This window comes from Anser cygnoides, chromosome 1 (genome assembly GCF_040182565.1).
Source record: "Anser cygnoides isolate HZ-2024a breed goose chromosome 1, Taihu_goose_T2T_genome, whole genome shotgun sequence".
In the NCBI taxonomy this organism is placed as follows: domain Eukaryota; kingdom Metazoa; phylum Chordata; class Aves; order Anseriformes; family Anatidae; genus Anser; species Anser cygnoides.
The window spans coordinates 21,003,899-21,017,241 of record NC_089873.1 but is presented as its reverse complement, the minus strand read 5'-3'; the positions used below and the strand labels follow the sequence as shown (position 1 = coordinate 21,017,241).

Sequence of the window (13,343 nt, the reverse complement as noted above, 5' to 3'; positions counted from 1 at the left end):
TCTAGAATAACCATAGGGCATTTCTATTCGATGGCTTTAAATTAAAAGAAAGGAGAATTTGATTGGAGTTTAGGAGGAACTTCTTCACTTAGAGGGTGGTAAGGCACTGGAAAAGGTTGCTCAGACAAGTTGTGGATGTCCCATTCCCAGAGGCGTTCAAGACCAGGTTAGATGAGGCCCTGAGTAAGCTGATCTAGCAGGTGGCATCCCTGCCTATGGCAGGAGGATTTGAACTAGTTAATCCTTGAGGTGCCTTCCAACCAAGGCCATTCTATGATCTATTTCTATGACACAAAGTAGAGAAAGTATTATTTAGAAGAGGAGGAGCATAAAACCTCAGTGACAGATCCTGTGAACATTATTTGGTCTACCTGATGGCCATGAAAAGAAGTCTATGGACATTATTTTACAGATATGGAGATTGATGATCAAATGGTAAATTGCAAATCATCCTCTTTTGAAAGATGCATTCATGAGGGCAAAAATGAGTGCATTTAAAAATATTGTTTACACCATATTTTAGAGACAAAAAGGAAATCATATATTCATACAACAATAAGATAGAGGATATTTATTGACTGTTAACACTTTAAATATTACACTATACCACATATCAGTTAGAAGTGTTAGACCCACCATTGAATCATTTCACCAAACAATGCACCAACGAGCTTTCAGAGAGATCTCCGCATCTTAACACCACTCTTCCCATAAATTGGCAAAACCAACTATATTCCATTAAATAAAATTCAAATCCAGCTATTGTGTTAGAAAAACATTTGGGGGTTGCTAATTGGTTATTCTAGAAACAGTCAGATTTCATACATACACACATGCTCTTGCATTAGCCACAACCATTAATTATACTTGTTCTTTTTACTTAGACAAGGATGAGAAAATTAAATCCAAAGGAGACTGTGGACTTAATTGACCAGTCATATATGTTGCAAAATTATTTGAAATTGTGCAATGTTAAGGGAGCTTCTGGTACTGTTTTAGATAAATTTTGTATTCATCTTGCTTTTGTGTATAAGTACAAAAAGGAATCATTCCTCAGAATTCTTGTATTTTTCTTCTCCTTTTTACTGTTCTTATAACCCTTCCCTTCCCTTCCCTTCCCTTCCCCCTTCCCTTCCCTTCCCCCTTCCCTTCCCTTCCCTTCCCTTCCCTTCCCTTCCCTTCCCCCTTCCCTTCCCTTCCCCCTTCCCTTCCCTTCCCTTCCCCCTTCCCTTCCCTTTCCCCCTTCCCTTCCCTTCCCTTCCCCCTTCCCTTCCCCCTTCCCTTCCCTTCCCTTCCCTTCCCTTCCCTTCCCTTCCCTTCCCTTCCCTTCCCTTCCCTTCCCCCTTCCCTTCCCTTCCCTTCCCTTCCCTTCCCTTCCCTTCCCTTCCCTTCCCTTCCCTTCCCTTCCCTTCCCTTCCCTTCCCTTCCCTTCCCTTCCCTTCCCTTCCCTTCCCTTCCCTTCCCTTCCCTTCCCTTCCCTTCCCTTCCCTTCCCTTCCCTTCCCTTCCCTTCCCTTCCTTTTCCCTTTCCTTCTTCCAGTAATGTGTATAATTTGAAAGGAGTTTTTTAAACAATAGCTTTTTCTTTTCTTACAGGAGTAAATCTGATGGTAATGAAAACAATCCTGTATGCATGCTAATGGAACAATTTTGGGCATAATTTCTTCAGGTGTACAGCATCTGACCTCAGGAGCTTGGCAGATATTGCTGCAGCATTATTAGCAGTCACTCAGGCAGGCCTCTAGGTGGAATTAAGGAGGCAGGAATGGCCATGCATTTCAATCTGTGCAGTTAACCTACTTAGATTACAATCTATTATTTATGGTGATTATCAGCCACTGCAGCTCTTGTAAATGGCAGTAGGTCAGTGCTTTGATAATAATTAAGGTATTCATTATAGAATAAAAAATGAAGGTCAGCTTCTCTCTTTTGAAACAGAATTGTAAGGTATTGCAAGACAGAAGAAATTATTGCTGGAAAGAAACTACATAGTGTTTTGTGTTTTTTCCCCACGTTCTGTATTCTGAAGCCGTCTTCAGAGCCTTTTATATACATTGTAGCAGTAAAACTAAAAGGTCTCTAATGCCTTCTTTTAAGAAGTTCATTAGAAAATTGTTAGTGAATTTTTATGTATTTTTGTTCCTACTGCATTCCAGAATGAGACACACAATACCTACAGGAGTCTGAAATATGACAGAAAATCACACATGCAAAGCATATAAACTTTGTATATTTTGCTGTCTTTTTTTTATTGCATTGTTTGATAAAGCCCCTTATTGTTTAAACATATGCACTACTTTAGTCTTTAATAATGCAACTTACATGTCATAGATATCTTAAAAAATTGTGTTTTTAAAGTTTATTAGACAGAGATATGCTAAATGACTCCCAGGGGATTTGGATAGTGCTGAACGTTGGAAAAACAGTGAAAAATAGGCAGGACTAACAAATTCTCTGCTATTTACCCAAGGAACTAACTCAACCTAAAGATGTACCATATTTAAAGAATAGGGGAAATGTTTGCATTTTAGTGCATAAAATGCCTATTATATATTAGAACTTATCTTGAATTTGTTAACAAGCCATCAGGACTTAATGCAATTAATTTTAGCAAATTCTGCTTTCCATCCATCATACTTTATAGCCACCAAAAGATCCTCCAGCATATAGGTCAGAGAAGTATAAAAACTTTCTAGTACAGCAGCAGCACATAACATTTATATATATACATTATGGAAGAATAATAAGAGTGGGGAGAAGTTGTACCACATACCAACATGTCATTCTTTCTTTAGTTTCTGATAAAAGAGTTGTACTCATTGATGAGAAATGAAAGTGGTTTAATTTGGATAAGAATCATGAGCATATGAATGACACAGCTCAGTTTATTCCATATAGCTCAACTGTGTAGAAAATGATTTAACTCTCCCCCTCTATCCATCACACCCTTACTAGACTTTCAGTGGTATGGAAAAGCAGAAAATATATGCTGAATGCCTACACTTCCTCACAAACTTTGAGCAATGAACTGGTGATTGAATGGAGAAGAACAGGATATAGACAAAACAGCAGCAAACTCTTCACATACCCCTGGGAAGCCAAAACTGGTACTGGTCAAGTACCCCTGGCAGAATAAACTCATTCCAATTTTAGAAAACTCTTTCTTTCATGGGATGTAAGATGGTCTCAGTCCTCTGTAATGCATGTCACTGTCCTGTTCTGGATGTAGACCTTTAAAAAAAAAAAAAAAAAAGAGATGAACATTCAGGAACTTTGATAATTTCTTATAGATAAAATTCATTCCTTAATTCCATTTTAAAAGTCAGGAAAAAAAAAATGTAAAGCCAACGTATTTTGTAAGCAGATGGCTTTAGGACTAGTGCCTGATTTAGGGAAAAAAAAAGAGAGAGAGAGAGAAGTTGGTAGATTTCTTAATTTGAATGTGTGGATAGAAAATGTACATAGAAAAAGGAAGGAAGGAAGGGAGGAAGTGAGGAAGGGAGGAAGGGGGGAAAGGAGAGAGGGAGTGGGGAAGGGAGGGAGGGGGGGAATGGAAGGAGGGAGGGAGGGAGGGAGGGAGGGAGGGAGGGAGGAAGGAAGGAAGGAAGGAAGGAAGGAAGGAAGGAAGGAAGGAAGGAAGGAAGGAAGGAAGGAAGGAAGGAAGATTTGTTTCACCATTACAACCCATAATAGAAATAGAATGCATGGAAATGTTTGAATAACATAAGCAATTAATTTTTTATTTTTATTTTTTCCACACAGGTAAAAATTTCCAGTATGTTTGTAATCATTTATTAGTTTGCTGGTGTGGCTCTATTGTCCAGTAATGCTGTGTGATTCTCCACCAGTTCTGACTTGCCATTACCAGAAAATGCTGATTCAATGCCAATATAGCATCAGACTTAAGAATGACTAAAACAAATAGTTTGGCATGACGGATGAGAATAGACAAGCATTAATGGTATATCCTCAAGTTTGAATGCTGTTTCCAGGAAACTGTGTGTCTTAGATCACCATTCATTTTAAAGGGAGTTGCTATCATTATTTTTCTTTTTCAAATAAATTATATTTGAGAAAGGGAAGCTTACAAAAAAACATCAGAAAAAGTACAGTCTTAGTTAATACCATCATGGGCAGGCTTCCTTATCCTTTCTCTTTTGAGAACTTAAAAAGGTTTTAACAGGTTTTTATGTCAGTCATTAATCAGTCATTCATTTTCAATCTTCCAATTGTTCACAGTTAGATTAAAAATACAGTTATTTGATTATGAATACTATTCTATAAAGCCTTTAATACTTTATAGGTAATAAGTGGATGAGATGGGAATGCTCCACTGTCTTTCTCTTCCAAAATTTTCCATCCCATTGCATTCTCTTTCCATTTCATTTTTACTATTTTCTAGCCAGGTTAAAGTTTCCTAAAGGAAGAGTCATGATAGAAGACAAAATACTATGAAGCCTAAATACTGAATTTGTGTTTATTAATCTTGCTGGACTTTGGCTAGAAGCTTTCAGAATGGTCCAAATCGGCTTCAGTTATTCCCAACCTTCTAAACCAGCCCAAAAGCTAGGAACTTATTAAGGACAAAAATAAATTCTAAAGGAGAATTTGCTAAGCTTCTATTCAAATACTCCCCTTGTACTGTGTTCTTTCTTCATTAATTTCCACACTGTTAACAGGAACAAGTAGAAGGTTTTGTTTCCTTTTGAAGGGCTCCTCAAAGACCCGTTTTAGTTGTTCCACATATCATAAAACTACAAGAGTAGATTTAGCTCCCTTCTCTTCCTTCTTTTTTCCATTGCAGCACAGTTCCCATCTGGAGACTGGGATACAGGACTGAGTTTCCCATTCAGTTTTACGTATATTTGGGCTTCACGCATAAGAATCTAAATTAATTAATAAGTGTTCAAAAATTCATTCAGATTCAGATCCTACCTTTTGATTATCTCAGAATTGCTGAGGTTGGCACGGACTTGGTAATCTGGAGATCATCTAATCACAGCAAGGTCAGATAGAGCAGGTTGCTCATGGCCGTCTCCAGTCAGTTTTTGAGTATCTACTAAAGTTGCTTTCTGGGAAAGCTGGTCCAGTGTTTACTGGTCCTCACTATAGAAGGTTATTTGTTCCATTTAAACAGAAGTTCCTGCATTTCAGTTTGTGTCCATTGATTCTTGTCCTGTGACTGGATACCACTGAGAGAAGTCTGGATTCATCTTTATTGCCTGAAATAGATTAATATAATATAATAGCTGAAATAAGATGAACATTTGCAGCTCTCTTAGCCTCTCCATGTAGCTCAGATGCTCCAGTCCCTTAATCTTCTTCATGGCCCTTTGTTGGGCTCTGCAGCATGTTCTCTAGTACTGTGGAGGACAGCACTGGACACAGCACTCCAGATACATCCCACCAGAGCTCCCATGACATGCTGATGATGCTCTCCCTAACAGAGCCAAGGAGGCTAATGGTCTTTTTTGTTGTTATTTTCTTTCACCCTTTTCATCCTCTTATCTGATCTGTTTTCAGGGTTGTGGTGGTTTTACTCAGGTGGGCAGCTGAGCTTCACCATAACCGCTCTCTCACTCCCCCCCTTCAAAGGTAAAGGGGGAGAAAACATGATGAAAAGGCCTCGAGGATTGTGATAAAGACATGGAGACCACTTAACAATTATCATCACAGGCAAAACGGACTCAGCATAGGGAGATTAATGTAATTTATTGTCTATTACAAGCAAATAGAGTGAGAAATTCTAAACAAACTAAAAACACCTTCGCCCCATCCACCCTCTTCTACATCCTGCCCGAGTGGCACAGAGAATGGGAGAAAGAGGGTTGTGGTCAGTCCATGATGCTTCATCTCTGTTTCTTCCTGGTCACGCTCTTCCCCTGCTCCAGTGTGAGGTCCCTCCCACAGGATGCCGTCCTTCCCGAACTGATCCTGCATGGGCTTCCCACAGGGAGCAGCCCTTCAAGAACTGCTTCAAATATGATTCTGTTCCACGGTGTCCATCTGCTCCAACATGGATTCCCCATGGTTGATAGCTTACACCAGATCTCCTGCTCCTGAGTGGGCTCCTATGCACAGGCTACAGCTCTGGCCCAGAGCCTGCTCCGGCGGAGGTTCTCCACAGGCTGCAAGCTCCTTCAGACCACATCCACCTGCTCCACCAGGGGCTCCTCCACAGGCTGCAGCATGGAGATCTGCTCCATGTGGGACCCATGGGCTGCAGGAGGACAGCCTGCTCCACCAGGGGCCTCTCCACAGGCCGTGGGGGAACTTCTGCTCTGGCACCTTGAGCACCTCCTCCCCCTCTTTCTGTACTGACCTTGGTGTTTGCAAGGCTGTTTCTCACTCCTCTCTCTCCCACCTGTTGTTGTGCAGCAGTTTGTTTGTTTGTTTTTTCCCTTTCTTAAATATGCTCTCCCAGAGGCGCAATCAATATCGCTTATTGGCTTGAGTTTGGCCAGTGGGAGGTCCTTTTGGAGCCAGCTAAATCTAGCCCTTATCTAACATGGGGCAGATTCTGGATTCTTCTCACAGATACCATCCCTGCAGCCCCCCGCTACCAAAACCTTGCCATGTAAACCCAAGTGTTTCACCAAACCAACCTTCCTTTCCTTTACTTCACTTCTCTGTATTCACCTTTTTCCTCTATTGGCTTTCCACTGCAGAAGTCCTTCTGCTTTTGTATTTCCGTGAAGTGTAAGATCCAGTGTAAGGAGAGATGGTCAGAGTGTATTTTTCCTTTGACTCTGAGCTGTGCATGCTGAAGCATTGTACTTAAAAATACAATAAGGGGAGTTACTCTCTCATTCTTCTCCCTGTTCTGCCTGTGCTGGGACCTGGAAAGAAGCCCAGATGCAGCTGTATATGACAACCCAATGCAGTGCCTACAGAAGAGGAATTCTCTGCCAAGATCAGTCTGCCTACCATACAAGTTTAAGGAGTTGGGAGTCATTATGCATTTACATTTATGCCAGAATGAATCACTCAATTAGTCATATTTTATACAGATTGGAATTCAAGTAAATCTTACCCAAAGCTACCAGAACAGTGTTGTGTTGCAATTACCACTATGCAGTGTTCATGAGTCATGATGCAAATGTTATGAAATAAGCTAAAAATTAAGAGATTTAAAAATAGTACATGTAGGGATTTATTTAGTTCTGTTAGTTCTGTTTTCCCAGCTACTCCTAAACCTTCTTTTTCATGTGTTTTTGTTGTTGTTGTTGTTACTTGTTTGCCTTTTTGCTTTATTTTGTTTGTTTTTTTTTTTTGTTTGTTTTTGTTTTGTTTTTAAATTTATCTATGAGGACAAGAAATAGCCTATTTTTATTCTGAAATTATAGACTGTGTTATATTCAAGTAACAGCAATGTCTAGTCTTTCAGAAAGGACTGCAAATATCATGAGGTTTGGCAATTTTGCCACAAGACTTCATTCTTTTGGGTACCCTGACAGGCTGAAGGCAGAACATAAAACCAGAGCATAAAACTTCCTTATTGTATCTCTAGAAGACCATATTTCTTTTGCTATATTGTCTACCAGAACTGTTTTTTTTTTTTTTTTTTTTTTTTTTTTCCTGTTTTTGACCTTGTTACCATAAAAGTAGAATACTGGCATGCATTTTCCTGTCCATCCCCAAAGCTGATCTAACATGAATAAAAGGAATGAAAACCACTTGTTTTTGTAAACCAGCCAGACTATCAGCAAGGGAACATTTTAGAAATATCAGTGCTCTATTTGATCCTCAATTCTAACAGAAGCTCCATATGAATATATGAATCTCAAGTGGATATGATTAATTTTGCAGAATGAGTGATTTACTAATGTCCTGACACTGTATGTTCCACAATGCTATTTTCCACCTAATTGTCATCTACTTGATTAAGAGTTAAGTTCACTATTTATTTATTTATTTTATTTTATTTTGTTTTATTTTATTTTGTTTTGTTTTATTTTATTTTATTTATTTTATTTTATTTTATTTTATTTTATTTTATTTTATTTTATTTTGATCTGGTTCTTCATTTTCTGCCACTGGTTTTGTAACGGTAACAGCCAGCAACTCTCAACTACCTTTACAATTTTTATACCTATTGCTGAAAAAAAAACAAACCAGCATTTAAATGTCCTGTAACTAATAACAATGATCCTAACGGTTTCAAAATATTTAACCTCAGATGCTTGGAAAAAGTTAAGAGGATTTAACTTTATAAACCTGGAAAAATCATTCTTCTGTATGTTTTCAAGCCAGTACAGACTCTGATCATGTTATGCAGGTTCCTAGGACTTTTATTGAATACTGAAGAGGGTAAAAAAGGTGAATAATACAGCACTCCTCCACATTCACTACACAAACAAAACAAAAAGGGAAGGTCCTTTTCTCCCTTGGCAAATTAAACATTGAAGTGTGGTCACTAGGTCAAAGTCAGCTCTTGAGAAAAATCAATACCATTTACTTCCCAGGGTTTTCCCTTCTCTGCTAGGCCCTAGTCTCCAATGGCAGCCAAAATCCGTCTGTGTTGGCTCTTCACTATAGGGAATACACAGATACAAAAGGAAATGTTGACATTTCTTCAGTTTAACTTGACAAATTGTCATTCAAACTGTATAATAAAACAGTGAAAATCAGAGAACTGCTAGTGAAAGCTTTGGACAGTACATGATCTCACCTATACAATTAAAAGGAAAAACAGTCTGCTCTCTCTCTCTTTTGTTTTGTTTTCACTTAAAAACAAGTAGCAAACAAATATTCTAAGAAATTAGTCTAGCCATTTCATTTAGACTGTGACCTTTGTAAAGACTTACACTGTCATTTCAAGTCTCTTCAAAAACTGCTGGGAAAATTCTTAGGAATTTCAGAAAATCATGTAAAATCTAAGATACAGTAAAGGGCATGCAATATCTGTGTCTCTCTATACTAGAGAGTGTTTCAGTGTTGTTGAGCTTGGAACTGGGAATGGTAAAGTAGAGTCCCTATGGATAAGGATCAGGGGGGATGGCCAACAAGGTGGACATCCTGGGGGAGTGGGGGGGTGGAGTCTGCTATAGACAGCCAAACCAGGATGAAAAGACAGATGAGACATTCTACAAGCAGCTGGCGGAAGTTGCTCAATCTCCAGTGCTTATTCTTCTGGGGGACATGAATTTCCTAGACACGTGCTGGAAATACAATACAGCCCTGAGTAAACAGTCCAGAAGGTTCCTGGGCTATGTGGAAGATAGCCTTCTGACTCAGATGGTTAGTGAATCTACTGAGGGAGGTGCTCTGATAAACCTGCTGTTCACAAACAGAAGACTGGTGGGAAATGTGGTGGTCTGGAGCTCTCCTGGGTAGAGTGACCATGACATAGTAGAGTTCTCTATTCTTGGTGAAGTCAGGAGGGGCATCAGTAAAAGCCTTGGACTTCTGGAGGGCAGTCTTTGAATTGTTCAGGACACTGGAAGGGGGGGTCTCTTGGGAGTCAGTCCTGAAAGGCAGAGGGGTCCAGGAAGGATGGACATTCGTCAAGAAAGAAGTCTTAAAGGTGCAAGAGCAGGCTGTCTCCATGTGCTGTAAGATGAACCAGCGAGGAAGAAGACGGCCGTGACTGAAAAGAGAACTTTTGCTGAGTCTCAGGGAGAAAAAGAGAGTTTATGTCCAGTGGAAGAAGGGACAGGCAACTCGGGGAGAGTACAGGGAAGGTGCCAGCATAGGCAGAGAGAAAATCAGGAAGTCCAAGGCCCAGTACAAGCTCAACCTGGCCACTATGGTAAAAGATAACAAAAATATTTTCACAAATATATCAACAGTTAGAGGAGAAAGCCAAGGAGAAAATACAACCTTCTCGGGACGCAGGAGGAAACATGACTGCTGAGAATAAGAAAAAGAATGAGGTTCTTAAAGCCTTCTTTGCATCTGTCTTTACTAGCCAGATCACTTATCCTTGGGGTACTCAGTCTCCCGACCTGGAAGTTTGGGACGAGGAGCAGAAGAAACCCCCCATGATTCAGGTAGAAACAGTTAGAGACCTGCCGCCCCACCTGGACTGTCACAACTTCGTGGGGCCAGATGGGATCCACCCAAAAGGCTGCCAAGGGAGCTGATGGATGTGATTTCTGGGCCGCTTTCCATCATCTACCAGCAGTCATGGTCAACTAGAGAGGTCCCCAATGACTGGAGACTTGCTAATGTGACACCAATCTATAAGAAGGGTCTTAAGGAGGACCCGGGGAACTACAGGCCTGTCAGCCTGACCACGGTGCCAGGAAAGGTAATGGAACAGGTCATCTTGAATGCAATCATGCAGCATGTGTGGGGCAACTAAGGGATCGGGCACTATCAGCAGGGGTTCATGAAAGGCAAGTCCTGCCTGATCAACTTCATCTCCTTCTATGACCGGGTGACCCTCCTGGTGGGTGAGGGAAAGGCTGTTGATGTAGTCTACCTAGACTTCAGCAAAGTCTTTGACATGGTCTCCCATAGTATTCTCCTTGAGAAGCTGGCAGCTCATGGCTTGGACAGGTACACTCTTTGCTGGGTTAAAAACTGGCTGGACGGCTAGTTTTTAGAATAGTGGAGCCAGCAGGACCAGGGAGGTGATCGTCCCCTTGTATTTTGCTCTGGTGAGGCTGCACTTCGAGTACTGTGTTCAGTTTTGGTCCCCTCACTTCAAGAAAAATATCAAGGCCCTGAATCATGTCCAGAAAAGGGCTGTGAAGCTGGTGAAGGGCCTGGAACACAAGTCCTGTGAGGAGCAGCTGAGGGAACAGGGGCTGTTTATTCTGGAGAAGAGGCTCAGGAGAAATGCTATTGCTCTTTATAACTACCTGAAAGGAGGTTTTGGGGAGTTGTGGGTCAACCTCTTCTCACAGAAAACTAGCAATAGGACAAGAGGAATGGCCTCAACTTGCACTCAATTCCGTCATCCAAATGTCGAGAAATTTCTCAGAAAACATAGTCAGACTTTGGAATGGGTTGCCCAGGGAAGTGGTGAAATCATGATCCCTGGGGGGTGTTCAAGGAAAGGCTGGACATGGTGTTTAGGGACAGGGTTTAGTGGATGGCATTGGTGGTAAGGGAATGGTTGGACCAGATGATCTTGGAGGTCTTTTCCAACCTTAACAGTTCTATGATTCTATGATTTTAGGATCCTATTTTTAAAATGTTTTGAGGAATATATAAATCCTTAGATTCCCCCTGTACAAACTTATTTCTAAAACATACTGCAGATCACAAGATTTTTGATAGAATTCTAAAGCTACCTGGAGCTAAAATATGGGATTGCCTAATTCCCTATGCAGAAGTATAAGGGATAGTGGGAACACTACAGTGACTTCTGCAGAGGTTATTTGAAATTTGAGGCTAGTCAGGAGTAGTAAATATATAATATATGACATAATAAAATCCTTATTCTACACACACACTCACACACCCACACTCTGGAGAAGAAACAGAAAGTAAAAGAGAAGACAATAAACTGAACCAACAATCTAATCTAGAACACCTAAATTATCAGCTCTAAAAGGGTGTACAGCAACTGGTAATTTGTAGGTGGTTGAAACATCTGGAGCAAGTGAGGTGAGATATCATGAGCCTGGCCAATACTGCATCTGATCAGCAGTCTGGTATGCAGGAATAGCTGTATACTGTGCTCATAGTAGAATGTATTTTTGATTCCATCAAGTTACGCATTATTTCTTTCTCAAAGTTATATCATTGTAACAGTCTTATTAGAATTCAATTATTGTTAAAGTTCCCTGGAATTATTTTATAACTTTAAATAGACCAGAAGAATACCAGACATAAGTAATTTGAACTAGAGCACATGTCACTCTATTGATTTTTAATTTTCAAAGCCTCCATTTATATATAGTCTGATTACTGACTGCTGTGATGTCACAGAACAGCCCATATTATTCACAGCAGGCAGTTTGCGCAGTTCTATGAGAACAGGATATTACTCCAATATCTTATGTATTCTAGCATGCACAGAGAAAATGTGATAATATATATAATATGCTTATGGGTATGCTGGTCAAAGCTCTTAGGGTCAATATGAGTCAGCAGTGTGCCCTTGCAGCCAACAGGGGAAACTGCATATTGGAGCACATTAAATCCAACATGGCCAGTCAAAAGGGGTAATTTTCCTGCTATGTTTAGCATTGATGCAGTCTCACCTTGAATATTGCCTGCAGTTCTGGGCTCCACAATATAAAAAGGATATTAAAATACTTGATACTGTCCAAAGGAGGACAGCAAAGCTGATTAAAGGACTGGAAGGCAAGTCTTACGAAGAGAGGCTGAGGATATTTGGGTTGTCTAGATTGGAGAAGAGAAGGCTGAGAGGTGACCTCATTTCTCTCTGAAACTTCCTGAGGAGAGAAAGAAGAGAGGAAGGTGTCAGTCTCTGCTCCCTGGTAATCAATGACAGGTTGCATGGGAATGGTACAAAGCTGCACTAGGGAAGGTTCAGACTGGATATTAGGAAAAACTTCTTTACCATACGGGTGGTCTAACACTGGAACAGATTTCCTAGAGAGGTGGTTGATGCCCCACGCCTGTCAGGGACCAAGAGACAGTTAGATAATGCCCTTAATAATATGCTTATCTTTCAGTTAGCCCTGAAGTGGTCAGGCAGTTGAACTTGATGATCTTTGTAGATCTCTTCCAACTGAACTATTTGGTTCTGTTTTCTTCTGTTCTGTTCTTGTTTATTTCATTCTATTATTATTTTAAAAAATGATAATTCCCAGGAAATGTGAAAAGAGAGTATAATTTAAAGACCTACTAATTCATTGTGAATTTTGTAACTTCTTCATAAGAGTTACAAAAATGTGAAAACAAAAGAAAACTATAATCTTGTTTCAGAATTGACTTTTTTTTTTTCTGAAGGTATACATTTTTTGTTTGTTTGTTTATTTTTTAATTTTTGTTTATTTATTTTTTGCTTGTTTTATTTCCTTGGTGACCTGTTAAAAAGTATCTTGGTTCTATATCTTTCTGCTATGTTCACAACTACCTTTATTCATAGAGTGGAAAGCAGGAATGTTGGGAGTGCAGTGCTCATGATAAAAAAAAAAAATTTTCAAATCCATTCGCCTGTATTACTAACCGTGGAGGTCAGTTTTGATTGTAAAACTTAATAGTTTTCCTCTCTTGAACCAGGAAGGGGGTCATGTAGACACATTCCAGAAAACATCGCTAAAGAAGTCATTTCTCCTTGGACTCATCTACAGTGATGAAAGAAGCCTCAGGACAGATTGGGAAAAAATCTTCAGCCTCCAGAATTCCATTCAAATTATAAAGCATATTTCTAAATTTTTGGCAAACAAACAAACAACAACCAGAAAAGCAGAAAAGAAA

The 13,343-nt window shown here is 39.9% G+C and overlaps 1 long non-coding RNA gene across 1 annotated transcript; it reads right to left on the bottom strand.

Moving 5' to 3' along the window:
- Positions 1–1,940: 1,940 nt before the first annotated feature.
- On the bottom strand, positions 1,941–12,859 carry LOC125180038 (uncharacterized). The gene is made up of 3 exons (XR_007158260.2): positions 12,158–12,859; positions 4,935–5,221; positions 1,941–3,230 (listed from the first exon to the last, which is right to left on the bottom strand). It is a non-coding gene; the product is annotated as an uncharacterized lncRNA (long non-coding RNA).
- Between the last annotated feature and the right edge of the window lie 484 nt (positions 12,860–13,343).